Genomic DNA, 15631 nt, shown 5'->3' on the forward strand with positions numbered 1-15631 from the left:
GTCGTGGACTATGCCACCCGTTATCCAGAGGCGGTAGCACTGTCTTCCCTTAGGTCGGCCACGGTGGCAGACGCCTTGATCGGGATTTTCTCGCGTGTAGGTTTCCCCGCCGAGATGATCTCTGATCAGGGCTCTTGCTTCATGTCGGAGCTAATGGAAGCCCTCTGTGAGAGGATGCAAATCAAGCACACCACTTCCAGTGCGTATCACCCGCAAACCAACGGCCTTTGCGAACGTTTCAACGGAACGTTAAAGCAAATGCTGGCCACATTCGTGGAATCGCAGGGGAAGGACTGGGAGCGGCACCTGCCTCATTTGCTGTTCGCTTACAGAGAAGTGCCACAGGAGTCCACTGGGTTCTCACCCTTTGAACTCCTATATGGACGAGATGTCCGAGGGCCCTTAAAACTGATTCGGGAGACCTGGGAGGGAAAAGGTGACCCCTCAGAAGTCTCTGTGGTTGAATATGTCCTAAAATTTCGGGACAAGATGGAGTCCCTCATGACCATAGTGACGGAAAACCTTGCAAAGGCACAGGCCAAACAGAAGGCTTGGTATGATCAGCATGCCAGAGAGCGGTCATACCCAGCAGGTCAGAAGGTATACGCCCTACTCCCTGTCAGGCAGAACAAATTGCAGGCTGCCTGGGACGGGCCATACACCATTCTGAAACAGGTGAACCCAGTCACTTACCTAGTGAGTCTCGGGGGTAAGCGACAGAAACTGTTCCACGTGAACATGTTAAAAGCACACGAGGAAAGAGAGCAGTATGTATTAGCAGTGTGTAGCCAGCTAGAACCCGAAGAGCCAGATCCACTGATAGACTTGCTAGCAGAGCTACGAGACGTGGCAGATGTTTGGAACATCAACCCCCACCTCTCGTACCCACAGAAGCTTCCGCTCACCACTCTCCTGAGTGCGCACAGCGCCACATTCTCAGGCATCCCTGGCCAAACCAACCTAGCAGCTCACCGAGTTGACACAGGGACCCACAAGCCCTTATGGCAGGGCCCCTATGGCACCTCACCCGAAGTGCACGCTGAGATCAAACGAGAGATTGATGAGATGCTACAGTTAATGGTCATCCAGAAATCCTCTAGTCCATGGGCCGCCCCGGTTGTTTTAGTCCCCAAAAAGGACAAGACCACCCTGTTCTGTGTCGACTATCGGAGACTGAATGACATCACCATAACCGATGCGTATCCCATGCCTCGAATTGATGAATTGCTGGATCAGCTGGCGTCCGCCAGCTATCTAACAATCATGGACTTGAGCCGTGGATACTGGCAGATTCCGCTTGCGCCAGAGGCGAGAGCGAAATCCGCATTCATCACCCCTTTTGGCCTCTATGAGTTTACTCGTATGCCCTTTGGGATGAAGAATGCGCCCGCCACCTTTCAGCGGGCCATGAATGAACTGTTGGAAGGAATGCAAGGTTATGCCCTAGCATATCTGGACGATATAGCCATATATAGTCCAACCTGGGAAGATCACCTTGACCATCTGTCACAGGTATTGGGAAGACTGTCCGCTGCCAATCTGACCGTTAAGCCCAACAAATGTCAGATTGCCATGACAGAGGTTCAGTACTTAGGACACAGAGTAGGCAGCCAGACCCTGAAACCTCAGATAGGGAAGGTCGATGCCATTGTAGCATGGCCACGGCCTAACACCAAAAAACAAATACAGGCATTTCTGGGAACGGCAGGGTACTATAGGAAGTTTGTTCCATCCTATAGTACTCTGGCTAAACCGCTGACCGATGCAACGGGCAAAAAACAACCCAACACGGTCACATGGAACTCGGAACTAGAACAGGCATTTCGGGCCCTGAAGGAAGCGCTAGCTAGCGCTCCTGTCCTTCAAGCTCCCGACTTCTCCCGTAAGTTCCTAGTACAAACTGACGCCTCAGACCACGGTCTGGGAGCCGTCCTTAGTCAGGTGGACGCAACCGGGAATGAGCACCCTGTACTCTACCTGAGCCGAAAACTACTTCCGTGGGAAACCGCATACTGCACCACTGAGAAAGAGTGCCTAGTGATCGTATGGGCCCTACAGAAACTACAATCGTACCTATATGGACGATCCTTCATGGTCATCACAGATCACAACCCTCTCAGCTGGCTGAAACGTACTTCTGGTACCAACGGAAAACTTCTCCGCTGGAGCTTAGCGCTCCAACAGTACGATTTCACGATTCAGCACAAACCGGGAAGTCGCCATCAGAATGCTGACGGACTTTCCCGCTGTAACGAGCTCAAATAGGGAGTTGGGATTGCTTCAGTCCCAGTCTTGCTGACCACTCCTTCCCCAATCTTCCAAAGGGGGAGGTGTGACGCTTTGCGATACTAGGAAATCGCAAATGCGCCATATCAACATAGAAATATAGAAACATAGAATGTGTCGGCAGATAAGAACCATTTGGCCCATCTAGTCTGCACAATATACTGAATACTATGGATAGCCCCTGGCCCTATCTTATTTCACAATCACAAAGACAAAAGAGCCTTCACTAAGAATCTTCTCTTTTGACTAAAGGAGTAATTCACAGAGCAGAGGTGCCATTATCACCACCTTGTGACAAACCTTTCCTGCCCATGCCAAGTTGAGTAGCCATCAATCTAGTTCTCTTATGACAGAACCTCATAAACCTGGTCTTTCTGCAGCCATAGTGTCTCCAATACCAGCAGGGGTCTCACACCTTTAGCCTGGGCAGCGAGCTTCAGAAGAAAAGGACAGATCCTTATCACACAGCTGGTTGGTACAGGAAGGAAGATGACCTGAAAGTCCCCTTCAATCCATAAGCTTCATATTTTTCCCATATTTTCCTAATATTTCATGGGTTATGGAAATGTGAAAGGAACCATCTTTTCAGAGATGGTTTTGGTTCTTCTAAGCCACCTTCTAGGAAACCCGCGGGCAAATCAGAGATTCCCGCTCTGAGATATAAAGGTTCTCAGGCACCCTGTATTATCTTTTAGTCGTATTTGTTATCAGATGATGCGTAAAATTGTACTGATTATCAATATCAACTATATTTCTTGATTGGACTTACGGGATATGGAGAAATGGGCAAAGCAAAGATTCTGCCAGATTTTCTCCCTATGGGGCAAAGGACTGCCCCTGTTCCAATTACACAAGGCTGGACCTGAACGTGTCATAACCACTCCCCGCTTCAGAGTAGGTAAAAACAGTGACACACTCAGGTCCTGCGTCCTTCTTCTACCATCTGACGTCGACTAACATCACGACCGCCCGCAGGGACACGGGCACCCCACCATCTTGGATTATTCTTACAAAGACTTTGCCTATTACTGGACACTACCACGGTAATTCTGAACTTACAGACATTCTATTCCCTTCCACCTCTTACCTATTTCTATCCAAACCAATCTGTTCAACTGGCAGGTATATTTATCTGTCAGCTTTAATATATATTTTTGTGTGTAGTTTTAGAATAAAAACTAACAATTTCATCGTTCCAGTTTTGCCCTTGTTACTTGATGACCTGATCTATGCTAAGAACTCTGTCCTCAGAAGACATACTACCAAATTGTGTTATTTTTATAAATTGTTAATGTACTAGCTAGGTTGCAAATAACTGTTTCGTCCCTTTAGGATTAGCTAGCCGGGGTCTCTTCGCCCCGATTCAATACAAAGAGTGGTGGCAGCAAATTAATTTGATTTCCAGTGTGAAATCAGTAATTTTATTTTTACCGATTGCACATACAATCGTGATTGCATCCTGTCTGGGCCCACCAACCAATCTTAAACGTCTTCTGTGCTCACAATGGATTCGCCTCCAGAAGTCTCTAGTGGAGACCTGCATGGCAACTGTGGCTTAGTACGACGGGATTGGCGGGTGGTTGTCACAATTACTATGTAACTAGGGTTGAGCGAACCGAACTTTAGGATTTTTGGACCCCGGACCCGAACCCAAACATTTCAGTAAAAGTTCGGGTTAGGTGTTCGGCGATTTCTTGGCGCTTTTTGAAAGGCTGCTACTAATGGCATGTGTCATGCCCTGCTCTGACTATGTGCGGAGGTCTACCAGATTAGCAGCAAGTGTTTAGTTTTTTGTTTTGTTTTGGAGTCGTGCTAAATCCGCCTCCCTTCAGGTGCACTGGGTGGGGTCATAGGTTTAAATTACTCTCACTCCCAGTGTTCCGCGTGGGTTATAGCTTCTGTCTGGCTTTGGAAACAAGGAAGGAAGGATTGGCTGTTCCTGCTCAGATAAGATAAGGTTTTTGATTTCTTGTTGTTTGCCGTCTTGGCTGTTTGAGGGAACAGGCTGCCCCTTTTCCCCTTTCGCCATCTCAGGGATTCTAGGGTATTTTCAGCCCAGGCACGAGGACACATTATTCCCACCTTAAGGGTCTGAATGTGGGCATAGCAGTATAGGGAGAGCTGTTAGGGATTTGCTAGGAGTTGACCTTATCCCCAGCTTCTCGCCTAGATACTTGTTGGTTTATTTATCTGTGTATCTGATATCCTGTCCGCCGTGACAGCATGGCTGTGATTGGCCAGTGCAGCATGTGACCCAGCCTCTGAATAAGCTGAAGTCATGTAGCGCTGCACGTCACTCTGCTATTACTAGTGTAGGGAGAGGATGCTGCTGCTTTGAGGGAGAGAATAGGAAAGAAACTTTAATCAGAACTGCAATTGAACTCAGCGATCTACATAGATTTAGTTTTGTGGGTGCAGTGCACAATCTTTTTACCCTGCCCTGAGCCCAGTGACAGAGAAAAATAACTTTTATCCGTCTGTTAGTCAGGTGGGCAGTGGCGGCTATTTTATGCAAGCTCAGTGCACCAGCACTGCATATGTGCTTTCGTGACATTGAAATCCAAGCTTGAAACACTGCAATACTAATCTGGGTTTAAAAAAACACAAATTTTTGGCAATATCCTACATTTGGTGCCTATGCTGCATTAGTCAGTGTGCAATTTAAGCGAGAAATATAGCTATAATTTTCTGGGTTTTAAAAAACACCCTTTTTGGGCAAAATACTCAATTGTACAGCCCTTGCTGCATCTATACGTGTGAAATTCAAGCGTTTTTAAACTGCTGTCATATTCTGTTAGTAAACAAAACACCCATTTTGGGCAAAATACTCAATATTGCAGCCTTTGCTGCATCTGTGATTGTTAAAAACAAGCTTGAAATACTTCTATAATTTTCTGGGCTTTTGAAAAACACCCATTTTTGGCAATAATCTCCATCTTGGGCCTCTGCCGCATTAGTCAGTGTGTAATTTTTGCTAGAAATACAGTTTATTTTTCTGAGTTTTAAAAAACACCCTTTATGGGCAAAATACTAAATTTTACAGCCCTTGCTGCATCTGTACGTGTGAAATTCAAGCGTTTTATACTGCTGTCATATTCTGTTAGTAAAAAAACACCCATTTTGGGCAAAGTACTTAATATTGCAGTCTTTGCTGCATCTGTTATTGTTAAAACAAGCTTAAAATACGGATGGAGTAGAGTTAACACTCCTGTTTTCTGAGTTGTGTTATCTAATCTAAGCAAACACCTTCAATTGCTTTTCAATGGCCTTTGTCTCAAGAAGACGCGATGAGTTAAGAAATTTGAGTAAAGAGCTGGAGTGCTAACCCTGCTACATCTGTACTTCAGTAATTTTCTGGCTTTGAAAAAACACCCATTTTTGGCAATAACCTTCACCTTGGGCCTCTGCCGCATTAGTCAGTATGCAATTTAAGCTAGAAATACAGCTATAATTTTCTGGGTTTTAAAAAAACACCCTTTTTGGGCAAAATACACAATTTTACAGCCCTTGTTTGCATCTGTCAGTGTGAAATTCAAGCGTTATATACTTCTGTCATATTCTGTTATTAAAAAAAACACCCATTTTGGTCAAATTACTTAATATTGCAGCCTTTGCTGCATCTGTTATTGTTAAAACAAACTTGAAATACGTAATTTTCTTCTGGCTTTAAAAAATATATTTTTTTTTGCAAAACCCTCCATCTTGGGCCTCTGCCGCATTAGTCAGTGTGATATACCACTGCTATACCTAAACAGGTTAAAAAAAAATCTGGCTTTGAAAAAACACCCATTTTTGGCAATAACCTTCACCTTGGGCCTCTGCCGCATTAGTCAGTATGCAATTTAAGCTAGAAATACAGCTATAATTTTCTGGGTTTTAAAAAACACCCTTTTTGGGCAAAATACACCATTTTACAGCCCTTGTTTGCATCTGTCAGTGTGAAATTCAAGCATTATATACTTCTGTCATATTCTGTTATTAAAAAAAAAAACACCCATTTTGGTCAAAGTACTTAATATTGCCTCTGCCGCATTAGTCAGTGTGATATACCACTGCTATACCTAAACAGGTTAAAAAAAAATCACTAATTTGTCTGTTACACTTTAGGGTGAAATTCAGCAATTTTTGGGTGTGATATACCACTGCTATACCTAGTAGACAGGTTAAAAACATTCACTAATTTGTCTGTTACATTTTTGGGTGAAATTCATAAATTTTTTGGTGTGATATACCCCTGCTCTACTTAATTGACAGCTTAATAAATTTCACACATTTTTCTGTTACATTTTCGGGTGACATTCAAGAATTCTTGGCTGTGATAGACCCCTGCTCTACCTAGTAGACAGGTTAATAAATTTCACAAATTTTTCTGTTACATTCTTGGGTTGACATTTTCTAAATTTTGCCGTGAATAAACCCCTGCTCTGCACAGTATGTGACAGGGACCACATTTTTTTAAAATAATCTGTTCCATTGGTGGGTTACATTAACCCATTTCTGGCGATGAAAAACCCCTGCTTTGCATAGGTGACAGGAACTTAAATTTCTAAAGTTTGTCTTTAATTTGCCCTTTTATTCGATCCTTCTGCTTTTTTAACTTGTCCCACATTTCTGCTTCATTCCATTGCAGCCATTGACCTCCTTTGGATGAGGTCTCCCTTTCTCACAGTTAGGATTAGTGTTGATCGAGCACCAAAGTGCTCTGGCGCTCTGGTCGATGGAGGCGGCTCTTCCATTAGGCCACTTAGGCCGCCGCCTAAGGCCTCGTGCTGGTGGGGGCCTCGCCAGTGGCATTGCGAGGGCGGTGCGGCAGGTAGCAGTGGCGGTGGCGGCAGGGCACAGGGAGATGAGCGCTTCCATTGTGGAGGCGCTCATCTCCATAGTTATCTGTATCGCCGTCGGCGATACATATAACTGTTTTGCGGCGGGGCAGGGGAGGGAGAGGCGTCTCCCTTCCCTGTTCCTCTGATAGGAACTCAAGGCCCGCAGTCTATTAGAGGCCGGTTCAGCCATACAGCGCGGGACACAGGCCGGAAGAGGCCTGTATCACATTGCTGCCATAAGGAGGTAAGTATAGAGGGTGGAGGAAAATGTCAGTGCGTCTTATGGGGCGAATGCTGCACTGTTTACACTGATATACCGCCAACCGCATGCTGAGCAGTGCGGCCAGCGTGTGTATCAGCGAGGAGGGAGGAGGGGTGGGGGCCGGCCTCTAGTTTTGTAATGGCATCGGGGCCAGGTGCAGTCACTGTAGTCTATTGCACCGGGCCCCGCTCACTGTACTAATCGTATCTACGGTAACTGCAGGCAATATTTAACTTTAGATATGTTCGATCCATCAGCCTGTACTGACGAGCAGGGGCGTAGCTATAGGGGGTGCAGAGGTAGCAGTCGCTACCGAGCCCATGAGCCTGAGGGGGCCCAAAGACCCTTGTGCCACATAAGACACTGGCATTATAGAAAGTGCATACTGGTCAATTTACACCTCTGGCTGGAGGGAAGGGGTTAGGTTAAGAATTTGGCATGAGGGGGTGCCCTTTCAATGTTTGCCTCAGGCAGCAGGAAGGCTATGTTCTCCCCTGCCCCTTGCCAACAAGCACTGAGGGACGGGGGCCCAAGCTGAACTCTTGCACCAGGGCCCATGAGCCTTTAGCTACGCCCCTGCTGACGAGCATAGCAGGCAGGAGGCAGGCGGCTGGGCGGGCAGGCGGGCACTGGCAGCGTAACTTCCTACGTCACATGCCTGCTCCACCCACTTTATGAATGAAGCAGGTGGCGCAGGCATGTGACGTAGTGAGTTACGCTGCCAGTGCCCGCCCAGCCTCCTGCCTCCTTCCTGCTATGCTCGTCAGTACAGGCTGCTGGATCGAACATATCTATAGTTAAACATTGCCTGCAGTTATCGTAGATACAATTAGTACAGTGAGCGGGGCCCGGTGCTCATCCACAGATCCCCCCCATAACAGTGTTATGCCATCCACAGATGCCCCCATAACAGTGTCAGCCACAGACCCCCATTACAGTGCCTCATCCACAGATCCACGCTCATAACAGTGGCACCCACAAACCCCCATAACAGTGCCATCCGCAGACCCCCATAATAGTGTCACCCACAGATCCCCCATAACAGTGCGTCATCCACAGATCCCCCATAACAGTGCGTCATCCACAAATCCCCCATAACAGTGCGTCATCCACAAATCCCCCATAATAGTGTCATTCACAGGCTACCATTAGTTCAAAGCCCACCAAAATACACCTTTTGGTTCAAAATATTTTTTTTCTTATTTTCCTCCTCAAAAATCTAGGTGCATCTTATGGGCCGGTGCATCTTATAGGGCGAAAAATACGGTACTTCCTTTCCTTGCACTTATTCACACTACGGCAGGAAAAAAACTGCGGCAGGAAAAACAAAACCAAAAAAAAACTAATCAATCAAACATGGCTTCAAGTCAAAATCAGAGGACAAGAAATGTGGAAATATACAAAAGGTGACACCGTCTACGGAAAAAGAACACTGTACAGTATGTCACAGATAAAAAATTTCAGTGCACAGGTTTCACTGCAGAAGTAGAACTGGTAATGTCACTGTCAGAAGCGGATAGCGTCTATTGACAAAGTACACTATATGTGACAGATATTGTTTGGATGCGCACACTTAGCACTGAAGATGTGGCGCAGCTAATGTTACTGTCTGCAGAGGACACCGTGTATGGAAAAAGTACACTGGATGTTAAATATTTTTGGGATGCACACACTTTACACTGGAGATGTGGCGCAGCTAATGTCACTGTCCTCAGCGGACACCGTCTACGGAAAAAGCACACTGAAGGTCACAGATATTTTTTGGGATGCACAAACTTTACACTGAAGATGTGTCGCAGCAAATGTCCCTGTCTGCAGCGGACACTGTCTATGGAAAAAGTACACTGAATGTCAAAGATATTTTTTGGATGTGCAAACTTTACACTGGAGATGTGGCGCAGCTAATGACACCACCCGCAGCGGACACTGTCTACGGAAAAAGTACACTTTTTTGGGATGCGCACAGTTTACACTGGAGATGTGGCACAGCTAATGTCGCTGCCTGCAGCGGCCTAACTATTGTACGCAATTTATCGCAGGATGCGCTAAAAATAGATATTGCTGCCACACACACAATAGTCCTTAATAGTCCTTAACCCCTTAAGGACCAGGCTCATTTTCACCTTAAGGACCAGGCCATTTTTTGCAAATCTGACCAGTGTCACTTTAAGTGCTCATAACTTTAAAACGCTTCGACTTACCCAGGCCGTTCTGAGATTGTTTTTTCGTCACATATTGTACTTCATGACACTGCTAAAATTGGGTCAAAAAAGTTAATTTTTTTGCATAAAAAAATACATTTTTTACCAAAAATTTTGAAAAATTAGCAAATTTCAAAGTTTCAGTTTCTCTACTTCTGTAATACATAGTAATACCCCCAAAAATTGTGATGACTTTACATTCCCCATATGTCTACTTCATGTTTGAATTGTTTTGGGAATGATATTTTATTTTTTGGGGATGTTACAATGCTTAGAAGTTTAGAAGCAAAATTTGAAATTTTTGAGAAATCTTCAAAATCCCACTTTTTATGGACCAGTTCAGGTTTGCAGTCATATTGTGAGGCTTAGATAATAGAAACCTCCCAAAAATGACCCCATTCTAGAAACTACACCCCTCAAGGTATTCAAAACTGTTTTTTCAAACTTTATTAACCCTTTAGGTCTTCCACAAGAGTTGATGGCAGATGGAGAAACAATTTTGAAATTTCTATTTTTTGGAAAATTTTCCAATATAATCAATTTTTTCCAGGAGTAAAACAAGGGTTAACTGCCAAACAACACTCAAAATGGGTTGCCCTGATTCTGTAGTTTGCAGAAACACCCCATATGTGGTCGTAAACTACTGTTTGGCCGAACGGTAGCACATAGAAGGAGGGGAACACCATATGGGTTTTGGAAGGCAGATTTTGCAGGACTGGTTTTGTTTATACCATGTCCCATTTGAAGCCCCCTGTTGCACCCCTAGAATAGAAATTTCAAAAAAGTGACTCCATCTAAGAAAGTACACCCCTCAAGGTATTCAAAACTGGGTTTACAAACTTTGTTAACCCTTTAGGTGTTCCACAAGAGTTAATGGCAGATGGAGAAACAATTTTGAAATTTCTATTTTTTGGAAAATTTTCCAATATAATCAATTTTTTCCAGGAGTAAAACAAGGGTTAACTGCCAAACAACACTCAAAATGGGTTGCCCTGATTCTGTAGTTTGCAGAAACACCCCATATGTGGTCGTAAACTACTGTTTGGCCGAACGGTAGCACATAGAAGGAGGGGAACACCATATGGGTTTTGGAAGGCAGATTTTGCAGGACTGGTTTTGTTTATACCATGTCCCATTTGAAGCCCCCTGTTGCACCCCTAGAATAGAAATTTCAAAAAAGTGACTCCATCTAAGAAAGTACACCCCTCAAGGTATTCAAAACTGGGTTTACAAACTTTGTTAACCCTTTAGGTGTTCCACAAGAGTTAATGGCAGATGGAGAAACAATTTTGAAATTTCTATTTTTTGGAAAATTTTCCAATATAATCAATTTTTTCCAGGAGTAAAACAAGGGTTAACTGCCAAACAACACTCAAAATGGGTTGCCCTGAATCTGTAGTTTGCAGAAACACCCCATATGTGGTCGTAAACTACTGTTTGGCCGAACGGTAGCACATAGAAGGAGGGGAACACCATATGGGTTTTGGAAGGCAGATTTTGCAGGACTGGTTTTGTTTATACCATGTCCCATTTGAAGCCCCCTGTTGCACCCCTAGAATAGAAATTTCAAAAAAGTGACTCCATCTAAGAAAGGACACCCCTCAAGGTATTCAAAACTGGGTTTACAAACTTTGTTAACCCTTTAGGTGTTCCACAAGAGTTAATGGCAGATGGAGAAACAATTTTGAAATTTCTATTTTTTGGAAAATTTTCCAATATAATCAATTTTTTCCAGGAGTAAAACAAGGGTTAACTGCCAAACAACACTCAAAATGGGTTGCCCTGATTCTGTAGTTTGCAAAAACACCCCATATGTGGTCGTAAACTACTGTTTGGCCGAACGGTAGCACATAGAAGGAGGGGAACACCATATGGGTTTTGGAAGGCAGATTTTGCAGGACTGGTTTTGTTTATACCATGTCCCATTTGAAGCCCCCTGTTGCACCCCTAGAATAGAAATTTCAAAAAAGTGACTCCATCTAAGAAAGTACACCCCTCAAGGTATTCAAAACTGGGTTTACAAACTTTGTTAACCCTTTAGGTGTTCCACAAGAGTTAATGGCAGATGGAGAAACAATTTAGAAATTTCTATTTTTTGGAAAATTTTCCAATATAATCAATTTTTTCCAGGAGTAAAACAAGGGTTAACTGCCAAACAACACTCAAAATGGGTTGCCCTGATTCTGTAGTTTGCAAAAACACCCCATATGTGGTCGTAAACTACTGTTTGGCTAAACGGCAGGACATAGAAGAAGGGGAACGCCATACGGTTTTTGGAAGGCAGATTTTGCTGGACTGGTTTATTTACACCATGTACCCTTTCAAGCCCCCTGATGCACCCCTAGAGTAGAAACTCCATAAAAGTGACCCCATCTAGGAAACTACGGGATAAGGTGGTTGTTGTTTTGGGACAATTTTTGGGGTAAATTAGATTTTTGGTTGCTCTATATTACTCTTTTTTGAGGCAATGTAACAAAAAAATGTAATACTAAAATTGTTTCTACATTCGCTATTTAGTTTTGTGGAACACCTAAAGGGTTAACATAGTTTGTAAAGTAATTTTTGAATACCTTGAGGGGTGTAGTTTCTTAGATGGGGTCACTTTTTTGGAGTTTCTAGTCTAGGCTACATCAGGGGGGGCTTCTAATGGGACATGGTGTAAAAAAAAAAAACTGTCCATCAAAATCTGCCTTCCAGAAACCGTATGGAGTTCCCTTCGTTCTATGCCCTGCCGTGCGGCTATATAGCCATTTACGACCACATATGGGGTGTTTCTGCAAACTACAGAATTGGGGCAATAAATGTTTAGTTTTGTTTGGCTGTTAACCCTTGCTTTATTACCGGCAAAATGGATTTAAATTTAAATTTTGCCCAAAAATAGGTGTTTTGGCACCGTTTTTATTTTATATTTTTAACACCGTTCATCCGAGGCGTTTGGTAAAAAGTTATTTTTATAGCGACGACTTTTACGCACGCGACGATGCCCAATATGTATGGCTCTCAGACTTTGGAGACACTAAGCAGGCATCCTAAAACTGCGGCCCTCCAGATGTTGTAAAACTACAATTCCCACCATGCCCTGATGATGGCTGTAGGTTGTCTGGGCATGCTGGGAGTTATAGTTTTACAACATCTGGAGGGCCGCAGTTTGAGGATGCCTGCACTAAAACTAATATTTTTTGGGGAAAGAAAAATTGTTTTCGTGTCTCCAAAGTCTGAGAGCCATAGTGTTTTATGTTCTCTAGTGAACTGTTGGGGATTATAAAAATTTAGTACTCCATGGAAGTGTGATACTCCCTGAAGCAATCGATAATGCAGAGGCCCGGATGATCGGGGCACGTGTCACATTGAGTTGTGGTGTCCTTCCGTATCCCCCTCTTGTGACACACTCTGCACTTTTTTTGGGTTCGTCCCTTCTTTCCAGTATGGGGGACCACACCTGGAAAGTGTTGGCCAGGGACGATCCGGGCGCCTCCAGTTCCCGAGGTACTCCGGCCTGCTCTTTCCCGGTCCGAAAAGATCAGGTCTTTGAGGACTGCCTCATAGAATTGGAGGAATGTCCCTGTGCTGCCAGCGCTTCGGGATAGTACAAAAGAGTTGTACATGGCAACCTGCACCATGTAGACCGCAACTTTTTTGTACCATGCCCGGGTTTTGCGCATGGCGTTATATGGCGTGAGGACTTGATCAGAGAGATCAACTCCTCCCATATACCGATTGTAGTCGACGATACAATCGGGCTTGAGGACCGTTGCCGCGGTACCTCGCACAGGGACTGGGGTGGTGCTGTTACCGTGGATTGTGGACAGCATAAGGACATCCCTCTTGTCCTTATACCTGACCAGCAACAGGTTTCCACTGGTAAGTGCACGGGTCTCACCCCTGGGGATAGGTACCTGGAGGGGGTAGGCAGGGAGGCCGCGTTGATTTTTCCGCACGGTCTCACAAGCGAACGTGGATCTGGCGGCAAGGGACCTGAACAAGGGAATGCTGGTATAAAAGTTGTCCACGTACAAGTGGTAACCCTTATCCAGCAGTGGGTACATAAGGTCCCACACGAGTTTCCCGGTAACACCCAGAGTGGGGGGACATTCTGGTGGTTGAATCCGGGAATCTCGCCCCTCGTACACACGAAATTTGTAAGTGTACCCTGAGGTACTCTCACAAATTTTGTATAGCTTCACGCCATACCTCGCCCGCTTTGTGGGAATGTATTGGCGGAAACTGAGTCTCCCCTTGAACGCAACGAGAGACTCATCAACCGCGACCTCCCTTCCAGGTACGTAGGCCTGCTGAAATGTGGCCCCAAAGTGATCGATGACCGGCCGTATCTTGTACAGCCGGTCATAGGCAGGATCACCTCGGGGGGGACATGCTGCATTATCGGAATAATGCAGACATTTCCGGATGGCCTCAAACCGGTGACGTGTCATGACCATACTGTACAGTGGGGTCTGGTATAGGACGTCCCCACTCCAGTATTGCCTGACACTGGGTTTTTGGACTAGACCCATATGCAGCACGAGGCCCCAAAATGTCCTCATCTCGGCTGCACTGACCGGCGTCCAGCCACCGGGTCTAGCCAAAACTGAGCCTGGGTTTTGAGCGACGAACTGTTGGGCGTACAGATTCGTCTGCTCCACCATCAAATTCACCAGTGGGTTACTGAAAAAAAAACTAAAAAAGTCTATTTCAGTAAACCCCACTGTGGGAATCTGGATTCCAGGATTGCCAGCGAAATCCGGAATCTCAGGCTCAAAGTCCACTGGGGGACACCAGCTAAGTTCATCGGCAGGGGGCTCCGGTGAACTTATTTGGTGGGCCGGGAAACCAGTACGAACCCCAGGGCGGCTCGTACTAGGGTGGGCCACAGGATCCCTAGCATGTGTGGCCCCTGGCTCCGCCTGGCGGCGTCTCCGCTGCCTTGGTGGCTCATCGTCATCCGATGATGATGAGGAGGATGCGGATGACAAAAGGAACGTGGGGTCATCCTCATCCTCACTGGGGCTCTCAGAGTCGGAGGCAATCTGGGCATATGCCTCCTCGGCTGAGAACACCCGGCGGGCCATGGGTGTGTGTGTGTGCGTGTGTATGTGCGTGCGTGTAAACCTTTATTCTATGTGCGTGTGTGTGGGGGCACGGGTGTTCACGTACTAAAAAGTCCAGGCAAAAAAAATGTGTTAGGAAAAAAAAAAAAAAAAAAAAGTTCAAACTTGCTGATCTGCGGTTCAACGCTGATCAGCGGTCGGTGGGGTGGTGGGGCGGGCGATGCGCTAACAGTGGACGGACGCTAAAAAGTGCCGGCCAGTCAGCGCACGCAGAAAAAAAAAAATGTGGTGGTGGGGGAAGGGTCTGGTGGTGGGGGGAGGGGGTTGGTGGGTGGGGGGGGGGGGGCTGGTGGTGGGGGGGGGGCTGGTGGTGGGGGGGATGCGGGGGGGGCAAGTGGCGTGGGGTCTGGGGTCTGAAAGTTGTAAAAAAAAAAAGTTTGGAATAAATGTGTTTTTTTTTTTTTTTTTTTTTCTAACTTTTCCCTTCTTTCCCTGCCTAACGGTGCCTCTCCCTCACTGACCCTAACCTACCTGGGTGGCGATGGGTGCAGGAGGGTGATGGATGCCGATTTAGGGGGACACAGGAGCTGGTGCTGGACGATGCTGCACGGTCAGGGTGCTGGACAGGAAGAGGAGGGGAGAGAGGAGCGCAGGAAGTTTGAATCTCGCGCCTCTCTCCCCTGCACCAATCAGCACCCTGGACAGCGGCGTTCAGCACCAGGGCCAGCTCCGCCTCTGCAAATCCTCGGACTGCGATTGGTGGTGTAAAATTACGCCACCGATCGCAGTCTTTTTCCGGTTCATCGGGTCACAGGACACCCGAATGGACCGGAAACGCAGAAAACCGCAGGTCTGAATTGACCTGCGGTTTTCTGCGATCGCCGATACGGGGGGGTCCAATGACCCCCCCCTGCGTTGTTACGGGATGCCGGCTGAATGATTTCAGCCGGCGTCCCGTTCCGATTAACCCCTGCGGCGCCGGAATGCAGATTTTAAGTCAGACGTACCGGT

The sequence above is a fragment of the Bufo gargarizans genome, chromosome 2 (assembly GCF_014858855.1).
Source record: "Bufo gargarizans isolate SCDJY-AF-19 chromosome 2, ASM1485885v1, whole genome shotgun sequence".
Classification (NCBI taxonomy): Eukaryota; Metazoa; Chordata; class Amphibia; order Anura; family Bufonidae; genus Bufo; species Bufo gargarizans.